Here is a 19070-nt window from a genome sequence, read left to right on the forward strand (position 1 = left end):
CCAGACTCTGGCACACTCTAACCTAGAATTCTTACTTGAAAACCAATTCTTTGGCTGGTAAGAATTCTTTGTTCTATTTGTTTATTGTTTGGTTCATCGCTTCAATAATGACTTGAGGACAAGCCAAAGCTTTAGTGGGGGAGAAGCATCAGCATTTTTGTTTTTGTTATCGCATCTCCTCATTGTAAATTTTCAAAGAGTTTGTTTCAGCACTTCAGTATTTCAATAAAGAAGTTGTTTTTGTCTTTGTTCTAATCAGAGGGACCTGTTCAAGCAATATGCAGTGGGACCTGTTCAGAAGACTATGTTACCAGCACTAATATTAGAGGGACCTGTTAAACACTGCTACATCAGGCTACTTCAACAAAGTTTCAACAGAGTTTCAAAGGTTTCTTATCATCAAGGCTACATCAACACCAAAGATCAAGGAAGCTGCACACACATAGTTCTTCAGATTTAAAAGAAGTTGCACACACAACATTCTTTAGATCTCAGAGGGACCTGTTATATCCAATTTTATCTCAAAAGGGACCTGTTATGGACAGTGAAGATTAGTCATATCTAGAAAATAAAGATCAGTCCTACCTATGCATGCCAACTCAACTCTTGGTCAACCAACGAAGTGTAATGTATTGTTGTAATTTTTATTTTTAACATTTAAAATTCTTGAATTATTTTAGTGTTAAATATGATGATTATGATTGCTTATGATCAATTTCAAAAACACCCCTATACCCATCAACCTTGTAACATTCCTAACTACTATCATTTCCCAATACACTCTAGCCTATCACCATATTCCTCCTATGATTTTTAAGTATTCTCCTACACCACCCTTCAAACCTTGTCATTAACTCCTCATTCTTGAATCAGCCATCAAACCTTATCATCAATCCATCATCTTCCTAATCGGCCAAGTACCAACAAGTAATGGACAAGTGGTGAATCATTGGAGTGCCAAGTGTGAAATGATTTCATTCATTTTTTTGAATCGGCCAAGTTATAAAATGATCGTTTGACCCAAGTCGACTCATGCAACAACTATCCGTTATCATCACTCTAGCACTCCTTATATGTCTACGACGTTCTCATGATTGTACCTATGCAAACCAGTACAGCTCCTCTGTCTTTGTGATATGAATGCGCTCTGCATTATCATTATAGTAAATTGGGTAAGGTCGGTTGTTAAGTTTCATTTCATTCTCAGTTCGTAAAAAGGGCGTTACCATACTAGTAATTCAAACTCTGTGATTTCAAAGAAGGTCGAGAACAACAGGCGCTACAAAGGGAGAGCATAGTAATTGGGCTCACCACGAGTTTCTACCTCCGCCATAATCCGAGGACATTAATCCGTTCGCTGCCCAAGTCATTGAAGAAGGAGACCCCGAGAACAGAGGGCACTACCAGGTCGGTTGAGTGGAGCGCAAAAAAAAGGTAACAAATCTAGAGACCCTTGTTGAATTATTAAGAAAAACAAAAAGGGTTAGAACAGGAGTTTCTTTGTCAAAATGACCAATAGAGCAGAGCCTACGACATTTGATAGTTCCCAATATCATGATGACTGTATTACAATTTTAAGGGAAAAACAATTGTTATCCTTCCTAGAGAAGTTTAATGGGAACAATGAAGAAGTAACCAAGCAGTTTGCATTTACATTTAATGGAGAGAAATGCACATGCACCGATGGACATTGAGAGCAGTGCTCATTCACAGCCAGGACCGGAAGCTGAAATGGAAGTCGAGAGTAACAATGGACAAGGGAAAGAGCCAGCACCTGCAAACAAGAAACAAAGGAGGTTAGAAAAACAAATTGAAACGCTAAAAGAATAATTGATGGAGGCCAACATGCTAGAGAAGGTCATCAAGAAGGAGAATGAAATGTTGAGAGCTCAGAGCAAGAAGACTCAGCAGAAATATGAGAAGCTGAAGGAGCAAATCAAAGAACTCAAGGCTGAACAAACAAACATTTGCAAGTGGGCAACCAAATGGTATACTCAAAAGAAAGCTCTCAAAGAGAAATACAAGAATTTGAAATATGAGCTCCACGTTCAGAAGAATGCCCAAGCTCAGAAGAATATAGATGCGTTGTTACAAGCGGTAGAAGCACAGGCAGGAACAGAGTATAAAGGGAGCACATCAGGATTAGCATGAGGACATGCTAAATCATTGAGCTTGGGGGAGATGTTGGTACCATTTCATTGCCATCCTTTTCTTCTAGAAATCCATCATTTGTCTATATTTTTCTCCCATAAACCCCTCATAGTCCATTGAAATTGATTAATCAAAACATTATAGTTGTTAATTTACATTAAATTTAATTTGTGAATTTTTATGTTAAAAATTAGGAATTTTCAACAAAAATTACAGGATGTCATGACTTCCTATAAATGGTTTATGATGTGACATGTGGCATGGCAGGAAAATCAAAACAAAGGATAGGAACGTGATCTGGAATGTACATACATGGTGAAAGATCTATTCAACAACGAATCTAAAGCTCCTGGATACATGTTCAATGCTGGTCAAACCTAGCCTTTTTGGTCACAAAGGCAGCAAAAAGCCAGAGTTTTCCAAACCGATTTCGTTTTGCTTTGGAAATCAGTTAAGATTAGAAAATACAAAAATCACTCTTTTGTAAAAGCATAAACATCTGCATAATGTATGTACATTCGATTTAGAGTGAAAGTTAGTGAATATAGGATAGGAGACAAGCAGATAAAAGACTGTGTATTGTATTGTCCAGAACGATTATTATTCTTGTGTATTGTTTCCAGAACATTGCTCTTGCATGTGATTTCGACTTCTAGAACTTAATTACAGTCATCGTTTTACCCTTACAGTGCTTACGCGTTAACATTCTCATTGCTTGAAGTTTCTTAAGTGTGCCATTGAAGCGTGGACGGGCCCTACGTGGAGATTGGTATACTTTTATTTTCATTTCCATAGCGTTTTCGAATCTGAATAGTGTGAATAGTGTTTAATGTTATTTTCTTGCCTGTGAGTTTATTGATTTGATTAGAAGTTCTTGCAAATAATATTCATGGTGATAGCTTGAGAATTCGATTGCTAGATCATTGAACAATATCTTGTAAAAGATTTGATCGATCATTAGATTTTGAAGTATCTCTGTGGACTCTGTTTTCATGCATTTAAAATTTCAGTGTGCTTAAAAGAGCTTTTGATTTTCATGAATGCTTAGTGTGTTAGCTGGAAAGAGCTTTTGTGGATAATATCCTTGTAAGAGGGTTGAAAACTCAGTCTAGCAACACGTTGTTTCTTTAGAACAGTTAGATAAATTAGATGATTTGAGTGTTAAGGTGTGAGAGGAAACATATTTCAATCTCCTGTAAAGGAGCATTGTAGCCTGTCACAGTAGATACTTAGTTAGGTAGATGAGATCCTTTTATGTCTATAGACTTTAGACATGTGCCTCTAATTTTACCTACCTTGGTTGATATTAAATCTAGTCTAATCTAGCACCCTAGATTGGCCACTACAATTTTCTTTTCCAATAATTCAATTTGTGACCTATAGTACAATATCTTATTCCTTTTTCCTCATCATGAACTATGAATGTGGTGGAGAGTAGGTCCATTGTTTGGGTGTGCTAATGAATAATAGAGACCTATAAAATTCTCCTCCAACCCATAGGTTTCTTTTGATATTTTTCTATGCAATCTTATGAGTAGATTCCTAATCAACATGATTTCTCAAACAAAACACAAATACTCTCAATTGGATATCCCCCATGAAGTGGTTATAATTCGACACTGAGTCATCATAAATAAACACATTATGTTGATACAACTCAGAAAGGAGGTTTTTCTCCTCACTAATACATGCAACATGCCTCTAAAAAGGTAGTAAGGGATGTGATCTCAAAGGGTTTCCTGGTCATTATAGCTTTTCTTTGAAACATTATCAATTTTTTCTTACAAGATCATATTATGGTGAGTTGAGGGAGCTATACAACTAATATTTGACGACATCCACAACCCAGGTTTAATTTCGTTAATTTCCAATTTATCCACTTGTTTTTCTAGGTCAAACATTTTTTATTTCTTCTTGTCTTTCTTCTTCCCATTTGATTTTGTGGGTTTCTAAGTACTAAGCCCACTTTTCTCTCAATCATATAAAAATTGGTCAGTGTTCCTTAATAGGAATAACACCTTCCTCATAAGATGTTAATAGTTGATTCCATCTATCCTCTTTTTCTTTCTCCCATCTATCAGGAATATCTACTTGTGTGGCCTTTTGTTATACTATTTTATCCTCGGTCTAGGAAGAATTGTCAATCAACGTAGATTTTCCATATTATATATGGACAACTAATTCTTGGGTTTCACTTTTGTAGGTTTGGGTCGTCTCTCTTGCTTCAGGGAGAGGTTACTCTTGGTTCACCAAATTTTCACCTTTTTACCATTCTAAATACTCATTTTCTGTCATTTTACTACACTTCTTTTCCCATATATTACCTTCCTTATTGTGTTTCATCGTGAATGTGCCATAGTAAACTTAAGAATATAAAATTAGTTAATTATCATTATTTTCCTTTATTTTTGATGAAATAGAAAGGATTACTATTGTTTTTACTGATGATGTTTTTCACAGTGTTGTTATTTTGGCTCATATGTAGTTACTGTAACCAACCTCCATGTTTGGCATATATACATAGCTCCAAGATAAATTATAGAATATGGGGTTTTGTTCTTAACGACGCTAACAAGAATTTATGTTACCTAATTCATAACTAGGTTCAATCCATAAGGCTCTAACTCATCATATATAGTTCAGACAACTTGTGTCAAGTAGAATAGGGTAACTATCATTGGGAGTGACTTTTTTAGAAAATATATTGTTAGGTGAGTCATGATAGGTTTCTCCAAAATGATTGGGGATTAGGAGATTCATGTGGTTCTTTTAAGAATACCTTTCTTGTTGTGTCCATTGGTTAACAACAATCCAAACAAAGTGAGCAATTAGCAAATGAAATGGATCTAACCAATCCTCAGATGATTTCATGATAGATAAATCTATTGTAATCATATATTGAGTTTCTTTCCAACTAATATATTCCAAAACAAACAAACATAATGTCTTTTAAATCTATACGTAACTTCGATGGTCCAAATTTGGGGAATTGGTTCTAGTTCACCCCCTACCTCTGTTTATAAAATGCATGGATTAATGGTAGGTTAGAGGGGAAGCATAATCATTGTTTGGATTGTGCATATTTGTATTTCATTTTTAGAGCTAATGCAATATTTTGCAAGTTTACAATTCATTTGATCTATTGTGCTAGCTTATGATCTATGATTTTACCAACTCCCTGCTAAGGAGGAAGGGCCTCCCTCTTTAGCAGGGTTCGTTATGTTGTAGAGGTAGCATAGTTGTTTCATTTTAGGTTTTTTGAAAGTTATGTCAATTCAATTCTTGTTATAATTTTAGTTATCATTGTTACAGATTCTTGTTGATACATTACAATTACTATTGGTTAAACTAGCTTATAGAATATCTAAAATAGATATCTCATGTATCAACGTTGTTACTGTTGCAATGATCCTTACTAACTATGTGCTGCTACTATTCAACTGCTACTACAACTTCATAATTTGTTGCCAACACATAATGTTAATTGGTTGATTTCACATCTATTACAATGTGTTATATAGTTAATGAAAGGGTTGATTCTAGTTGGTTTGATGGTTATGTGGTTGTGATTGAATGGCTTTGTGCAATTGATTTCAAGGAGTGTTATTTCCTTTTCTTACAAGAGTGATCTATAATAGAAGAGTGCCATTTTATTCCGCAAGTGTGATTTTATTTCTATAATTTCATATATAATGTTTTTTTTTATACAAGTGAGGGTTTGATAGTGAGAATTTTTTTAATTGATTTCTGTTCCTGCAAGTGTGAAAAGTTACAACAACTTTTGGTTTGACTAAGTGTCATGATGTCATAGAAGAATCTTAGCAAAAATTATGAATTAGTCAATGTCAGTCTGATGCCTGCATATACTGTGCACGATAGCCTTGAAATTAATATACTTAACCTGGTTGATAATTTATGTGTGAGTTGATAAGTTTTTTTTATTAAGACAATTAATTTTCCCAACAATTAAGAATGGAATCTATTTCCTCGGAAAGGAAATTTAACTTCTCAAAAGTTCTACCCTTTGTGAGTTCTTATCATAAAAACTTAACAATGGTTTGAATGTTAGGCCTTATATAAGCACCATGTTAACCCAAAAATACCTTATTAAGCCCTATATATTGAGTGATTTCATTTCTTTTTCTATATTGTTGTGCAGGCTAGAACCCCGCATGGTCCCATTTTATTAGAATTGTATCCTTTGTCTCTTATATATATAATAAGGAGACCTAGTCTTAGGATCATCAAATATGTCTTGCTCATTATATTTATTATAAAAGGAGGTTTCCCCCTCAAATTGGATTGTAATTATTGGTTTCTTATCATTTTTAATGTGTAATGATCATAACATTTGGTATCAGATCTCTTGATCCTAGGGTTTTTCTGTTTCAAATAGGCATCATGGAATTTTTTCTATAACTTCTTTTATGGGAGGTTTTAGATGGTGAAACCCAAAGAATATTAAGAAGACATCTCAAGTAATATATTGTTAAATTTTTATATCTTGGTTCGCTATATTTTCAAAGATTTCTTCCTAAGGAAGTTAGGGTTTTTACACGCTGTTATCACCTAGATTGACCTTAGGCTGAAGGAAGGCAATTCCAGGGTAACCACAAACCACGCTTAGCCAAGTAGCTAGCCCTACTAGGCCGGGAGAGGGCTCTCTCCTTATGGATCTTAGTCAAGATGACTGGATCAGGGACAAGATTTTAGGCTAGGTATAGTAGCACAAAAGTTTTGATTGAGGTTTTGATGGTGTTTTGCTAGATCAGATGGAGCTGGGCAGTTTAGGTCTTGGAAACTAGGTCAGAAATGGAAAGTGCTCTATGGGGCAAGGTAGGCATAGACTTTAGCACTCTTGGGGTTTATGAGGTGAAGTGTTTGACTGTTGAGAAGCTAAGGAGGGCATTTGGAGGTCATGGATCCTTGTTAAACAGTAGAAAAACATGAAATGTTGTGTGTTTTCCCAAGGTAGAGCATCAAAATTAATGGATTCTACCTATTTGACTTGAAAACATTCAACTAGAAGCAATTAAATGAATGAGGCATGCATAAAATATATGAACACATAATTACAGAAGGAGAAACTATGCTAGAAATCCATACCATAGGGATCCCATAAAAATAGCTGCAAATCTTATTAATTTCCTTGCCAAACTGCTTACAATGATGTACAATCAACCACTGAGCATCCAAGTGAGTCCAACCTTTACAAATGACTAAGAAAGCACATAATATAGGCATCAAAACAACTCATCCTAGCCTCAGGGGTCGAATCCATGATATGAGGAGCAGTTACACAATAAACTAAACTGATAGCTAAAAACTATGGAGGTCATACTGACTCAACCCTAATATGAAGCAAACTGATTCATTACATGCCACTTAGGCCATTTATCTGATGTATCTACCCTAGGTAACAAAAATACACTTTAATTACATCATCTTTTTACATTACATCAGTTAAAATACCAAAATCCCATAGGTGAAAAGCAGTTTCTGAAAGAAACAGTGAAAAAATAGGAAGCCTGTCAAGTGCGCAATGCTAATGTCAAAAGCACAGCGCCTGAAGGAAGTGCACATCACCAACTTCAAGATGATTGTTGGGCAATTTATTGGGACTTAAATTGCTACATTAATTATCAACCAGGGAAACTCGTAAGCTCGTGATGGTGCCAGCAATATATATGCAAGAGTAGGCAACTAACTCTATGTCTAATGAAATTATTTAAGATTCAATACAATATGCAAGGGAAGAGGCTCCTAACTAAGGAGGTCTTGGTTGTCCTTCCCTACAGTATCATAGAGAAATCATTCATAAAACCAGAAACTTGAAATGAAGACAAGAGAATGAACTTTAATTGTTGTTTAGATTCAAATAGAGAGAGAGACTAACTTAGTCCCTTGATTGTCCCCTCATATACTGATCCAAACTAAACTAAGATTCATTCATAAGCATAAGAAATGAAATAACTTGAAACTTAAAAACAAAAGAATGAATTTCAATTATCATGCAAATCAAATAGAGGGAGAGCCTAACTTAGACCCTTGGTTGTTCCCTCATATGCTGATAAGATTTTAATTCAAAACTCATTCACCAATCAAATCCTCCAACATCTAAACAACGAAATGAAACAAGATCTAATATGAAATAAAATGTTTCTCTCATCCTTTTAGAGTGAGCTCAATTCTCTTAAGAACAAGACAAATTATTCCATATACTACATTAAGGAAACTTATATCTAAAACTACATCAATTCCATAAATTCATATTCTACATTAACACAATTTATATCTAAAACTACATAATGGAAATATATGAAAAATGAAGCTTTATTCTATTCCATCATAAGTTGGATACAATGCTCTAAGAGTCCTCCCTTTGGAATGGAGGAGGTACTCCTATTTATACAATGAGAGGAGATAACAAACTCATAATGATGATCCACTAATCTCTCTTTTAGTTCCATACATTTCTCAACCATCTAGACACATAACCCTATCCTCCATGGTTTCCTCCATGAGGTCCATGATCTTCTCCATGATCTTTTCCATGAGGCTTATCTTATCAAATTCGAATTTGATCATTCAAGGCCACATAAAGATGTCTTGGAAGCTTCCTTGCAACCTACACATGTCACCAAAACAACCCACTTTCCATATATAAAGTAAAATATATTATTTTCTAATATTTAATCAAGAATTTCTCTCAAAAATGCTTAAAAATAAACAATATTTGGAAAATATGAATGAGACCCATTAATGGTGAATAATAGGAAAAATGGAGTGAAGGGTGATGAATAGTGAGCGAAATAATGGAAGCATAGGTGAAAAATGTATGGTAATGAGTGCCATTTTTGGAGCCCAACATACTCCCCAACTGAAGTTCTTGCATGTCCTCATGCAAGCTACTACAATGACTTATTTGATTTGATTCTTAAATGAGCTTCCTTTTACAAGATGTTTGGTTCTTGTGTAACAAACATATTTCAATCATGGACTTCTTTTTAACTTTGCACATCTTTGGATAACTTTTATTTGTTTGCAAAGCATTGACATATTTTAATGATTGGTTCTTGTGTTACAATCATTATTTACTTTGATCTCTTCTTAATGATTGGTTCTTGTGTTACAATCATTATTTACTTTGATCTCTTTTTAATGATTGGTTCTTGTGTTTACAATCATTATTTACTTTGTTGAGATCTCTTTTTAATGATTGGTTCTTGTGTTTACAATCATTATTTACTGTGTTGAGATCAATCATATGCTCATCATTTTGTAGTAGTTTTTATTGTGGGAAGACTATGTGGGTTAAGATGTAATATGAATGAGGAAAAAGAATGAAGTGTAAAATTCCCCCCTCCCCAACTGATGGTTTTTTGCAATTTTAAATGAGAAAGGAAATAGTGAAATAATGGAATATTTTCCAAATATCATCATTTTAGCATCTAAAAAGAATTTCAAGATTAAAGGTTAGAAAACATCATACCTTACTTACCTAAGGAAGTGGATGAATCATGCATGTTCAGCTGCCACAATGCTGCGCTGAAGCTTCTTCTTCAAGTTGTGGATGAAAGATGGATCTGTATTGTCATATCGGCTGCTGGATCCTCTGCTACTAGATGATGAATCTGAGGAGTCCGTTGAACATGGCTGAAAATTGTATCTGCTGCTGGATGATGAATATGATGAGTCTGCTGTATATGGCTGAAAATCTATAAGGCTTGGAAGATATACAAAATATAGAAGTTACATTTTCCTCCCAGCCTTATTTATTGACTTGTCCTCAAGTGAAATACAATGTATACAATGAATGGAAATACAATGAATGGAAATTGGCTTCATCTGCTACAAAATATGGGTCTTCAAGTCTTCAACGCTCGATGGCACAAATCTTACTATGTGATTAAATGTGTCGATGTCGAACATAGCAAGAAGTTGTTGACTTAGTGGCCGTTAATGAATGCCCCTAGCCAACACAAGAGCTCCCACCATTGATTCCAATGGGAGTCAGGATGCCTAACACATCTTTGTAGGTACGAATAAATTTGTCGTGGTCGAGTCACCTACAAGATCCAATGAACAAGGGATATTAATGTACTCCCATTGTTCATTGGCAAGAGTACTTGCCATTAAGGCATGCAAGCCTCTAGGTGTTTTTTCAATGATACTTAGACTCTAGGACTTTGACTCAAGCAGAGTTTTATTGCGGAAATGAAGGGGAATGGTAATGACATGAAAATAAGCTTGTAAGGAGTGGATGTAAGGAAATGCACGGTGTATGAATAAATACTCTTGCTATGAAAAATGGACATGGAGATGGTATTCTTTATTGACATGGACAATTGGTGGAAAATCTTTTGCAAAAAGGAAGTGCAAAGTAATGGTTGTGGACATGGATTTGTCTTTCGGGATTTTTCATGAAATTAGTCATTTGAAGACTAATTGTGCGCACAATGTAATCTCCTTAATGAATACTTGATTGTCCTGTAACCTGTAAAAAAACTTGGTACAAAGAAAACATAAGTGTGCTCATGAAGAAATGGCCAGTTGCTTCATGTTTCTTACGCAAAAATTTTATACCAAATAAATCAAATTAAGGACAATCAAAGTTTTGAATTTGACTTAATCATGATATTAAAATCATTCCATTCTTAAAATAACCATGGAAATGTTATACTCCCTGTTTGTGTCAGCTGACTTTGTGCATGGCGAAAAGTTTGACATTTGTTGTGTCCTGCGGATTAGTACATTGTAAAAGCATACAACAATATTACATTGTGCATTCTATGCAAGTTAATCAGCAAATCCACCAAATGGTCTTTTAAATTTTGCTTCCAAAAGTTCGATTATTTGTTTTCAAACCTATGTGAATTTTGTGAAAAGTATGTGTTTTTTTTTTATGTTGATTTTACTTTTAACAATAAATTAAAATTTTTTTAATTTATTATTTAAGTTGAATTTTCTTTTACGGTTGTAAAATCAACACAATTTTATTTAGGAAAACCTAAAAATAAACTATCACTATTGTTAGTGTTTATTTATTTATTTTAGGAAAACCTAAAAATAAACCTAATTTGTTAGTATTTTTATTTTTTCAATTAAGAAAATCCATGTTTTTTTTTTTTTACATATCGAAAAAACAAAAATGATTAGTTTTTTTTAAATTAAAAATAAAAATAAAATTGAAATATATACAAAAACAAATTATGACTAAATATGTATAAAAAACAAATTAAATGTGGAAAAAAAAACAAATAAAATCAAAACAAATACAAATACAAATATACAAAAAGATTTTATATTTATATATTTTATCGAAAACATATATAAATATAAAACAAATAAAATTAAAAATTAATACAAAACAAATATAAAACAATTAAAAATAAATACAAAACATATTTATGGCGCAGTGGTGAAATGATTTTTTTTCTGCTGACGTGCCATATCCTCGGATTTCGCCGGATTGCTATTTTTATTTGGTTCTGTTGATGATCTCAACGTCAGTGATGCAGTTCCAAAGGACGATTTCCCTGCACCTTCAGGACTTGAAAATCAAAATAAGTCTGTGGATCTGCAAGAAAAGGTGTCCCATTCTTATTGAAAACCTGCAACTCCGGACCCAGTGTATCCAGCATGACAGCACAGAGCTTCTTAGTGTTCTTCACAGCCTTTTTGAGATTTTCAAGAGTTTCTTGATGATATTCATTATTTCCCCAAGAGAAATCAAAACGAGCAACAGACAATCCAGCCTTGAGGCACCTCTCGATCACTTCTGCAGAACGTGATTTGGTGCCAAAAGTTCCAACTATCTTGGTCATTGCAGGAAAGAAACTAGTCTTGGATGGCTCCAATACGGAGATCATCCTGATAGGCTCCTCTAGCAATAGGTGTGTGCCCTGCATCTTTGCTTCCTTCCGCTTCGAGGGTCTTCTGTGATGAGTACACTGATTTTGGGAAAGACACAGGATACTCCTGACTCGATATATATCACAAAGCAAGCGCCGTCTTTGGCACCTTCTCATTGCTAAAGGAAGAGTGAATGACAGAGCGGGTATTGCTCTCCACAAGCAACTTGGGTAATCTTCACATTTTCAGGGGCTTCATCAAGAAATTCGAGAAATGCATGTACGATTTGTGCACCTTGTAATCCTTCACAAGTAAAACCTCTACCAAGCTGCCACATGGGTCGAACCAGCGCTGTGAGGATCGGCGGCAACCCTATTGGAAGGCGGACATCAACGATGGCACCGATGACCTTTCCAGACAGCCCAGCGCTTTTTGGGCCACCAGCGGAAGACGGAGGCTGCGCAGGGATGAGTAGAAAAGACCAGCAAAACGTAATATGCTCGGCCCATAACGAACACTTTCACTAGTGATGACGAGCTTTCCATCTCTGGCACATGGTTCACAATTATTCATAAGATGGTGGCTCAAATACCAACCAACAATTTTCTCTGCACCTTCATTCGTAAGAGCTTGATCCTTAATGCAAATTGCATCAATGCCGTCACATTCCAAATTATTGCGAGATAGAACATTGCGAATGCTTACAAGATTTGCCTTTGCTTTAAGTGTTCAACATCACGCTCTAATTGATGTTTCCATTCCGATGGCAAACTGAGTATGGTAAGGCATTAAAAAGGGGAGGAACCAGCCATAATTAGCGGCTCCACTCCCTTCCCTTTGCCACACATGGAAGGCGCATTGCGCCTTCATTAAACCACGCCTCCACGCATACAATATTGCCGCATGAAATGGGATCTTACCACGATATGCAGTCAACACACCATTCAAACATCCATCCAGCGCGAAGGTTTTAGCGGCATGCAGGGGATCCATTATAGATTGGCAGTGCCACGCACCAAGTCAACGCGCTAACTCAGCCAGTCCGCGCCACGGAGATAAGGCCATCGTTAACAAGTTTCCACGCTAGTCCGCCATGCAAGGCAGATCATGAAGGCTCCAGTCGAGTAGAATTGAAGCCAGGCGCATTCTCCGCGATCTATCCCAAATTTTGTGAACTGAATCCTAAACTGGCGCGATCTTCTCCTGAACTGGCGTGATCTTCTCCATGAATCTTCAACAATAAGCTCGTCGACACCCCAATCTTCGTAACTTGCATCAGGAAAATATCGGCGAATCGTAAAAGGAATCTTCCTCTCTCTGAGTTTTTTTTTTTTTCATTGCAATCTCCAGTGGATCAGTCTCACCTTCAAGTTCAACCATGACAGGCGCATTCATGCTGATCTGCAATGCTCGGGTGCCTAGTATTCTAGCACGCTCATATTTGGTCATGAACTTCGAGGTTTTCCGGGGTTTAGCGATCGGCTGTTCCTGTTCTGCAGGTTCTTTATCGGCCCCTCCAAGCGTATCAACGGGAACTTCTTCGTGTTCATCTTCCTCTGCAGCTACCTCTTCCTCAATATCAGGTTCGGGAGGCTCCTCTCCTTATATGTAACTCGGCTTCTTATTGCTGGAGTTCTGAAAACTCATGGAGCTTGGCACTGAGACCCGCGGCACAACTGAAGGGATAACATGGTCTCACAAGTTATGTATCGGGTCATCGAAATGGCGAAGATGGCATACGATTTGCTGGAGGAAACAAGAATTTCCACCGAGGAGATTCTAGCGAGACTGCTCTTCCTCAAAAAGGAAGGCAAAAGGGAACCCAAAGGACGAGCGGAGCTTCGAGAACTCATCACACAAATCTCTGTCTTATTCATTAGCCTCCGACAGGTAAATCGTGTTATCCTTCAAGAAGAAGATCGTATAAAATCTGAAACCGAAAATACAAAGATACCTGGGTGACAATACCACCCTTCTCATAGGCTCCAAAGTTGGTCGTGTCCTCCTCTAAAAGGAAAGAATATGGTCTTGCATTCTTTACCTTTCTTGGCTTCCCATCATTCAACTGAGTCATACCATGTACTTCAAAAAAAACAACTAAATCCCCATCCTGGAATTCAAGCCTCTCATCATCCACACATGAAACAAGAGCAGGATTATCATTGCTAACAGACGCAATGATACCTGTGTGTGGTTCCTCACCATTCACGTCAAATACAGTAAACTCTGGTCCAAAATCACAAGAAAACACTGCCAAATAGTCCACGAATATCTGCTTTTAATAAAACCAATAGGAGGTTCATGATCACGGCAGAAGTCATTGTATCGAATCGGCCAATTCAGAGAGCCTTTACGTGTATGTTCCCAGCTGAGGATTCGATCATCGGGACAACAACAATGTGACAAAGAACAGGATCATAAGAATATATCAGATTCAATATTTGAATAACGCCTGTTTTGCAAAATTTTTTTTTACAAAAACTAAATATTTTTTTATATCTAAAAAACAAAGAAAATGGTTAATGTTTTTTTTTTAAATGATTTTTTTTTTTAATTAAAAAAAAAATAAAAGAAAACTAAAAATGAGTAGTGTTTTTTTTAAAGAAAAACAAATACAAAAAGGTTTTTTTTTTTTTAAATCTAAAATTAAAAACTAATTTTTTTTATTGGTTAAAAATCTAAAATTAAAAAAACTAAATATGATCTAAAAGATGTTTTTTTTCACAAAATTCTTTATTTCTTTTCGCAAATTAATTCTCCAGCAAGAGTTTTTTTATTTGAACCAAATCAATGGACTTTCGGATCTTCCTGATCGCACGAAGCGCAGGAAGAGAGCATACTCATCGCTTGATTTGTGTTTATTCATGCAGGGGGGTGTTTTTGAAAAGACGAAATTTAAAACTAGCTAAACACTAAACCATAAAAAAAACTCAAACTTAAACTTCTTTGTGAAGATCCTGCTATCACCAGGTCTCACAAGTTATTTTGTCTAAAGAAAAATACTAGTACTAAATTAAATTTCTAATGCCTAATCCCTTAGCACCATCCCCGGCAACAGCGCCAAAATGTTGGGCAATTTATTGGGACTTAAATTGCTGCATTAATTATCAACCAAGGAAACTCGTAAGCTCGTGATGGTGCCAGCAATATATATGCAAGAGTAGGCAACTAACTCTATGTCTAATGAAATTATTTAAGATTCAATACAATATGCAAGGGAAGAGGCTCCTAACTAAGGAGGTCCTGGTTGTCCTTCCCTACAGTATCATAGAGAAATCATTCATAAAACCAGAAACTTGAAATGAAGACAAGAGAATGAACTTTAATTGTTGTTCAGATTCAAATAGAGAGAGAAACTAACTTAGTCCCTTGATTGTCCCCTCATATACTGATCCAAACTAAACTAAGATTCATTCATAAGCATAAGAAATGAAATAAATTGAAACTTAAAAACAAAAGAATGAATTTCAATTATCATGCAAATCAAATAGAGAGAGAGCCTAACTTAGACCCTTGGTTGTTCCCTCATATGCTGATAAGATTTTAATTCAAAACTCATTCACCAATCAAATCCTCCAACATCTAAACAACGAAATGAAACAAGATCTAATATGAAATAAAATGTTTCTCTCATCCTTTTAGAGTGAGCTCAATTCTCTTAAGAACAAGACAAATTATTCCATATACTACATTAAGGAAACTTATATCTAAAACTACATCAATTCCATAAATTCATATTCTACATTAACACAATTTATATCTAAAACTACATAATGGAAATATATGAAAAATGAAGCTTTATTCTATTCCATCATAAGTTGGATACAATGCTCTAAGAGTCCTCCCTTTGGAATGGAGGAGGTACTCCTATTTATACAATGAGAGGAGCTAACAAACTCATAATGATGATCCACTAATCTCTCTTTTAGTTCCATACATTTCTCAACCATCTAGACACATAACCCTATCCTCCATGGTTTCCTCCATGAGGTCCATGATCTTCTCCATGATCTTTTCCATGAGGCTTATCTTATCAAATTCGAATTTGATCATTCAAGGCCACATAAAGATGTCTTGGAAGCTTCCTTGCAACCTACACATGTCACCAAAACAACCCACTTTCCATATATAAAGTAAAATATATTATTTTCTAATATTTAATCAAGAATTTCTCTCAAAAATGCTTAAAAATAAACAATATTTGGAAAATATGAATGAGACCCATTAATGGTGAATAGTAGGAAAAATGGAGTGACAAGGTGATGAATAGTGAGCGAAATAATGGAAGCATAGGTGAAAAATGTATGGTAATGAGTGCCATTTTTGGAGCCCAACAATGATGTTTGACTGCCTTCCTGATCTCCAAATTTGGATCATGATAGCTCATTGGAAATCTTATCCTATCTAGTTTCCAAAACTACCATTAGTTTCCAAATTGAGCTTGATTTTCCCCTCCAAAAATGAAATCTCCCAAGACTTCTCAAATGTGCAGCGCCAAGCTCAAAAAACAGGCAGAAACATGAATTTTAGGTAGTTTTTTGGCTTTTTCACCTAGTAAATTTGACTTTCACACCTGGAAACATGGTTTTTCTGAATGTAAATGGCCTTTTGAATCCAATTGTGGTGGCTGTTTCTCCAAAAAGTGCCCCAAATACCAGTGGGCTGATACAAAAATTGCCTGAAGGAAGTGTGTAGCGCCTGAAGGGAGTGCGTAGTGCCATTTTCAATGTGAGTTTTCACTACCTTCCTAGTCTCAAAATTAGGCATGGGATATTGTGTTGGAAATCCTGTCGAGTCTAATTTCCAGAACATCTTTAATTTTTCAATTTGGAGCTCATTTTCCATGTCAAAAGCTCAATCTCCCAAGACTAGTCAAAATGTGTAGAATGAGGTTGCCAAAATGAAGAGTGTTGTTCCAGTCAACGTTTGGAGGTCGTCCTCAACTCCAAATTGAGCTCATGATAACTCATGTGATAGTGCTCTATGTCTAGCTATCATTTGTCTCATCAATGAAGTCATTTGGTCACTCCAGCTAGGAGAAATCATAATTTTCCCAAAGTCACTCCAAAAGTGCAGCAACTCTCCTGAGGCAAATGATGTTTTGGACATTTCTCCCAAACAATTTGACCTGTGTAAAAATGGAAGGGGGTTTTTCTTCTTGAGTATATTATAGACAAAAACCTCTCTCACTTTTGTCAAGTTCATCTTTTCTTTCTCAGAAACAACATTTGAATAAAACCTATCTCGATGTGTGGAATAGGGGATTTGTAGAAATGAAGGGAAATGAAGGGGATGAAGGGCTTCTAATTTCTTGAGAAAATTTTGGGAAGTAGGGAGGGATGTTAGGAAGCAGGGGAAAGTGGAATTTTAAGGATCGAGTGAGGGGAATGGGTCCAAAAGGGAAAAACACATGCCTAACCTATAAAAGTGTCAAATTGTAGCAATAGGCTAGGGTTTGTGGGAAAATGATGAATTTGAGGGATATCAGTGATGGGAAGTGTTTAAGAAGGTATATTAAGGATAGGGGAAGGTGTATGAGCATCAGGATACAAGTTTTTGTTGATGATTTGACCATCAGATTCATGAAACCAAGAAAAATTTCCTTCAAAACCCTAGGAGAGGGAAATGAGCCTTACCTAAGCACAACTGAAGCACAAACAAGGTGTAAAATGTTAGAAAATTATATATTACGGAGCAATGGAACACATAAAATATTGCAGAAATATAAACACAGAAAACGCACAAAACAAGAGAGACACAGATATACGTGGTTCACCCAGTTTGGGCTACGTCCACCCTGAACAGCCAGTCCTTCCTTTCTATTATCCAGCAAAATGAAGAGACACAACCTACAGCAAATCCGCTGTAATATCCTCTGTTTTCTCTCACAGTCTCACCTCTCTATTTCTCGCTCACAGAATACACATCTATATCTCAGCCTCAAATACAATGCCCTCATACAAAGAGAGGGGGTTGCCTTCTAGGGAAAAAAACCCTAAACTAAACATAAGTTCTCCCGTCAGATCATCTGCCTAATGAACGGCCCAGATTGACTAGAAATTACTATACATTTACAAGGAAATTTTACATTTGTTTTTAGCTTCGGGGGTGCTGCACCCCCTGCACCCCCCCCGCGTGGAGGGGTGTACAAACTTCCTGGGGTATACATCTGGCTGAAACAAAGACCTCTAAACAATCATGCTCCACACACAACATAAAATGAACCATTGGAACCTGAAATAATAGTGAAAACTCTCTGAATGATGGTACACTCAGCCAAATGGTGACATGGAACAGTACTTGGAAAACTTTGGAAGGAGTGTAAACAATACTAGACCTAATACCTAGTGACCAAATTTTACTTGAAGACTCACTGAAATGAAAAAAATTTGATTTCGACACCCCAAGACCACTTTATAAGAGCATATTTGATCACTGGTGGAAGATTGCGAAGACTGACACTAACAGCCGCTCCTAAATTCTGTCTCAAACATGTCAATTCGTCATTTTTTCTATAATTTTATTTTGGTGAGGCTTCAAAACCTGAAACTTAGACCATGGTGCGGAGAGCGTTTGGCGAACATATCATCCAAGTTATATATCTTAGTTTGCTATATTTTCAGAGATATGCTCCAAGGAAGTTGGGAACTCTATATGCTCTAAAATTCAGTCTCAAACATGAATTTTAGGAGACATATAAAAGTACCACAAGTACAATTTCTAGAATTGTATTTCAATAATTGGACATGTGGCATACAAGATTTCTCATAGGAAGAGGTCAAAAAAATCAGTAAGTTTTGGGAAAGTTACTATAACATTTGATTGGCACATTAGATTTAGTTCACACTTGTGGAATTGTAGAAACTACACATTGGAGTATTACAAAGCAAAATTTCATGTCTAGAAGGCCTCAAATATCATAGATGTATTAATAAAGATTCAACCTTGATACTCTGCAAATTAAGGTACATAAATTACTTTTGACCTAATTATTCATTCAAAGATCCCCTTTTTTTGGTTGTAATAAAGAGGAGGGATATTATTATTTTCGAACATGTTTCCAA

General features: G+C 35.8%; 1 pseudogene; it reads right to left on the reverse strand.

Annotated features, from left to right (window-relative positions):
* Positions 1–1707: 1707 nt before the first annotated feature.
* Positions 1708–14390, reverse strand: LOC149157117 (DNA-directed RNA polymerases II and V subunit 6B-like; annotated as a pseudogene).
* Positions 14391–19070: the final 4680 nt, after the last annotated feature.

Source organism: Pinus tabuliformis, chromosome 9 (genome assembly GCF_031772625.1).
Source record: "Pinus tabuliformis cultivar Carrire ecotype Pingquan chromosome 9, CPIR1, whole genome shotgun sequence".
In the NCBI taxonomy this organism is placed as follows: domain Eukaryota; kingdom Viridiplantae; phylum Streptophyta; class Pinopsida; order Pinales; family Pinaceae; genus Pinus; species Pinus tabuliformis.